The sequence below is a fragment of the Rhagoletis zephyria genome, unplaced genomic scaffold (assembly GCF_001687245.7).
Source record: "Rhagoletis zephyria isolate East Lansing unplaced genomic scaffold, Rhagoletis_zephyria_1.1 Rzeph_scaffold_01454, whole genome shotgun sequence".
In the NCBI taxonomy this organism is placed as follows: domain Eukaryota; kingdom Metazoa; phylum Arthropoda; class Insecta; order Diptera; family Tephritidae; genus Rhagoletis; species Rhagoletis zephyria.
In genome coordinates this window covers 20,148-25,716 of record NW_016158538.1, presented here as the reverse complement: position 1 = coordinate 25,716, position 5,569 = coordinate 20,148, and the positions used below count along the sequence as shown (strand labels likewise).

The 5,569-nt window shown below is 33.8% G+C and overlaps 1 protein-coding gene across 1 annotated transcript in view; it reads right to left on the bottom strand.

Moving 5' to 3' along the window:
- The window catches only part of mav (TGF-beta domain-containing family member maverick), a 41,111-nt gene extending 36,063 nt beyond the window's left edge, over positions 1–5,048 (bottom strand). Inside the window, exon 1 of the mRNA XM_017617627.1 lies at positions 4,921–5,048. The gene's annotated coding sequence lies outside the window, so the exon portion shown is untranslated. The remainder of the gene's footprint in view (positions 1–4,920) is intronic.
- Positions 5,049–5,569: the final 521 nt, after the last annotated feature.

The window sequence follows — 5,569 nt, the reverse complement described above, 5'->3', positions numbered from 1 at the left end:
GAAAAAATGGATCATATATGCTAAAAAGCTACTTACGTACCAAATTTTAAGCAAATCTGACCGTAAATACAATTTTTTCAAATAGATCGGTCCCTGGTCCACTTCTTCGAAAAAATGGATCATATATGCCAAAAAGCTACCTACGTACCGAATTTTAAGCAAATCAGACCATAATAAGATTGTTACGAATAGATCGATCCCTGGTCCACTTCTCGGAAAAAATGGATCATGTCTGCTAATATATGCTAAAAAGCTACCTTCGTACCGAATTTTAAGCAAATCGGACCGTAAATACGAATAGATCGGTCCCTGGTCCACTTCTCGGAAAAAATGGATCATATATGCTAAAAAGCTACTTACGTACCAAATTTAAGCAAATCGAACCATAAATGCGGTTTTTTCGAATAGATCGGTCCCTGGTCCACTTCTCGGAAAAAGTTGATCATATATGCTAATATATGCTAAAAAGCTACCTGCGTACAGGTAAAAAGCTTTCTAAGTACCGAATTTTAAGCAAATCGGACCATAAATACGATTTCTTCGAATAGATCGGTCCCTGGACCACTTCCCGGAAAAAAATTTATCATATATGCTAAAAAGCTACTTACTTACCAAATTTTAAGCAAATCGGACCATAATAAAATTTTTTAGAATAGAACGGTCCCTGGTCCACCTACACGAAAAAAGTTAATTTTTTTTAGCCTAAAACATGGTGGTTACCGAAAGCTATTTACAGTATATTTTGCTTTGCTGCCTTTATGCTTAAGTGCACATTTAAGATACCTACCCCAAAATGTGCATCAGAGGCATTATTTTAAACATTTATAAGGAAACTGCACCGATAGATGCATTCAACATACCTGCACATTGGCGATACCTGCCTTAAAAATTGTGCAACTAGTATCAATTATCAAAGAAAGTATTACGTTTACCTGCACTGACCCTACAATTACCTAATTTTACAATCTTTTATTTATTTTGCTCATCTCGCGGAACAACGAAAATGGCTATCAATTTATGTAGTTATATAGATAATTAGATACTATTTGGTAAAAGTTTCGCTTGCAGTAATTTCTACGCGGTAAGTGCCTCCCCATTATTTGGTTTATAGGGATTTGGATACCTTCCTCATTGAAGTAGTAAAGAAAATTCGCTTAAGTGCCTTTTTCGGAGAAGGATGTGCAGCTAAGCAAAATATACTGTATATACAAAATTTCATGAAAAAAAGAGACTTCGCTTTATATAATTCGTATAGATTTATAAGCCACATTAGAAGTAGTAGTAGTAGTATTAGACTTAAGTTGTAAGTAAAAAACAAAAGTGCGTTCTGGTTAAAAGTAAAAATATTAGTTCCCTTTGTCTTACTTGTCTAAATTTAAGCATATTGATTTTTAAGTAAATTCAGTTGTTTTTAAGCTTATATGTATATGAAGTACTTTGAAAGTTTTTGTCGTACTTAAATAAGATATACAGTCAGTCAATAAAGTTTAGGTACAGCGAAGTTTTTACAATACCAGCAACTATTTTTTAAATATTTTATTTTTCCCAAATTTTTTATAAACATATCCCCCCAAAAATCAGAGTTCCAAACCTTATGTAAAATTAAAGAAAACTCCGCAAATTTCCATCCAAATATTGCAATTTACACTCTTTAGAAAAAAGTTAAGTACGCAGTTTTTTAGTCCAGTCAATTTTAGTATAACAAAGTGCAAGTTTGATGTAGCTAGGACTTACCATTGTATTTAGCAATTTTTTTTTGTTGTTTGGTAAGTCCTAGCTTCCTCATACTTGCACTTCATTATACTAAAATTGAATGGGCTAAAAAACTGTAAACTCAACTTTTTGTAGAGAGCGTTAATAGAAAGTGAATTATTTTAATGAAATTTTGCAGATCTTGTTGTAGAATTGACCACATTTTTATAAAAAATTACCGAAAACTAAAATATTTAAAAAATAGTTGCCCGTATTGTAAAAAATTCGTTGTACCTAAACTTTATTGACTGACTGTATTAAGGTAGCTGTGCTGGATTGCATAAAAAAAAATTAATTTGTCTTATCTTAAAAAAAAGGTAGCTCTGGTGGCTTGCATTTTTAAATAAATTTAGTGAGAAAGAGATAATTATTTTGACACTTTTTTTTTAAATGCCTCTTTTTCTGCAACTGCATTGCCTTTCTCAATTCTCCTTCAGGATCTTGGCCTTTGTTTATGGAATCACTAACTATAATGATTATTAAGCAACTCAAAAACTATACCAGCGTGATTGCCGACGTATCCTTTTGAGAGGTAGCCGCACCCTTATAAGAGGAATAAGACCCAAACTTTTCAAGCCTTTTCAATTTCATAAATTATCATTATTTTTAAGTGGAAAAATAAAACTCAAAACTATTGATAATCTCTGCGCGAAAAACTAAAAATCATAAAATAATCATTATTTGTAATCCCAAAAATAAAAATCAAATAATAATTATTTCCGTTTGAGGGAAAGAATAAAACTCAATAATAATTCATAAAATAATGATTAAATGCTGATTTAAATTATTTTACTCATAATGATTACCTTCCCTGCGTTTAAAATTTGAAATAAAATAGTTTAGTTAAAGTACCACATTTCACTGCTTTTGGACTGGGGCGGGACTAGTTACTATCGGACTGGTTCGTTTTTGGCGAAAAAGAATTAGTACTGAACTAGAAATTTGGTTCACTAGTTCGTGTTTTCCCTACAGGGTACATACGTACTCCATATCCACAGGGGTATACATACATATGTACATACATTTGGGCAAGACCCAAAATCCGCTAGACAGCATTGATATTGCACTTAGATGCGCTAAGGCGACAAGCTGTTCAAGAAATAAAACAAATATTAGAGTGCGGCTAATAAATAAGACAACAATAGTAGTACATATGTACGTATATATTTAATTCAGTGATGCACACGGGAGTCTCCGGGAGCTACTCGGCTTTCACACACAAGTCGTATGTGCGCAGCTACCGAACTTATGCGCCGCTAGCAGCCGGTCAGTTTGCGTTTGTACTTCATGCTGTAAGTAGGGATGCAAATTTTGAGTAGTAACATCGATACATCGATATTTCGATGCATCGGAGAAAAGAACATCGAGGCTAAAGTACATCGCCAGAGAAACATCGATATATCGTTGGTTTCCGATGTTTTGCAATTTGTTAATTTCTAGTTAAATTTAAAGCAATTTTGAATACTTTAATAATTCCGATTGTATTTTCCTGTATTTTATTGTCCTTTCTATACCCTTTCTATTATTAGAATCAAAATGCATACCATCGTAAGGTCGTTCGGGCCTAAAGGTCCTAGGCCTGATCTTGTTGAAATTCTAGGGGGTGTTTGCTTCTGTTTTAAAGACTAGGTTATAAGCATTCAGAATAAATCCAACAATTTTATTGAGCTTGGGCCGTTTTTTATGAAAAATGTTGTGGAAAGCAATAATAATTTACAAAGCTAAGGAGAGATCACCACATCTATTAATCAGACTTCTTCAACCGCGGTCACTGAGGAGATGTGGTGGTCTCCAAAATAGCAGCTATAACTTCTACCTTTTGTAAATTTTTGTTGATTTTCAATAACATTTTTCATAAGAATCGGCCTCAAGTTCAATAAAATTATTGAATGTAATCGTTATAAGGCCATGAATAACAAAAAAAATCGGAATGAATAATAAATATAAGGTCAGTCAAAAATACTGAAAGAAAGTCGGAGTCTCCTTAAAGTCGATGTTTAAAACATCGGTGAAACTTCCATCGATGTATCGTCAATTTCGCGATGCTAGTAAATTATAAACATCGATGGCAAACATCGAAAATTGAACCGATATTATCGATGTTTCAAAAACATCGATGCATTGTTTGCATCCCTAGCTGTAAGCATCACATGCGCGAGCTGGTTTGCTGAGTACACACATACAGATACAAAAATATTGCGCTTGTATTGGGAGCTCTGCCAACGCTGTGCACCACTGATTTAATTAAATAGACTAGCTCTCCCGCCCCTCCCGTCACCCAAAAATTATTGTAAAACATACATATGTACGTATACATATATGTATATAAACTTATTTTCTTAACCCGCTCATATTTATACATATAAGTCCCGAATTTCCAATCGGGAATCTTCTGCTTTATCCCATACAGTGTGTATATAATGCATGTGGATATGTGTAGTTTCGTTTACCCCTTAAACTCTCAAGGGCTAACTATAATATGAATAAACAAGCGTATGCAAACGTGCGAATACACATAAATCCTATTCTGAAACTATAATTTGCTTCACATCAAGTTTCGTCAAGTTTCGCCAAACGTCATTTGCTTAAGGAAAGAGCGATACTGATCACACCTTCCGTACGGAATCAGCTGTTTGTCCTCGTACGTATGTATGTACATATCTAACACATGCTGTGTTGCCGCATTGGCTTTTTTTACCGAAATTGGTAATTTTTTCCTTTATTTATCATATTTGGTAATTTGGTGACTTATTTTTCAACTTGGTAACTTTTTCGATTCGGTCCTACATGTAACACAGGTCAAAAGAAGTTCTGGTTCTACATTAGGAAGTGTGCCGTAAGCGTTTCCTTTTACAGAAACACCAGGTTATCCTGAAAGTTTCGCAAGGCGAACACTTCTTCGGAGTTTCTAGGTTACTATAATTGTGTGATCTACAACAAACTGCTTGATAGTGGCTATTGTTAAATCTAATAAATGTGGCAACACTGAACTCATGTAAGTAAAATATAGCCACCTAAAAGTCTACAATACGTTGCTTATGCATTTGACAGACTTTTCGTTCTTTTTCTGACAGTCAGTTACGGCAGCTTATTCATATTATAGTTAGCCCTTCAGAGTCTCTGCTCCGAATATTCATACATATGTACATTAAATTAGTAGATACTTACACACTTATTTACATACCCGGCACCCGTTGATAATTGACCGCTATTTTTTCAGTGGCGAAGCAAAGACACTTGCTTGCGACATACATGTTGCGCACTCACATGCACATACAAGCAACCACACATTTAGGCTTTGGAGTGCGGCTAAGATTATAAAAAAAAACAGAAAATATTAACAAATGTAAATATATGTATATAGTCTCTTAAATAAAGCACACCATTTTTAGAGATTTATATACACGTACATACGCAATATTTCGCATTATAATATATTTGCTACACTATTTGCTTATGGCTCCATTTATTTTCTCACACAAAGCGACCCATTCTAACATTACTGCAGTATCCTAATTTGGAATACATACATATATGTGGTCTTTATTTCGTCCGTTAACTACACTTCAAACACAATTCAGTTGCACTCATATATGTGCGTTCGCCTAGACCCAATAAACATTTTTGTTAAATCTCAATTTGAAATGCATTTGAGAATCAGTCCTTTTCTCAAATCTCAAACGTTGATTCTCAAATGCATCTCAAATAACCGTTGATAGCGGTATCAAACTAAAAGGCAATTTTTTAATATGAAGTTTTCCTTTATTTTCAAATTGAGAAATGTTGAATTCTCAACATTTTCTCAAACGTGAGTAGA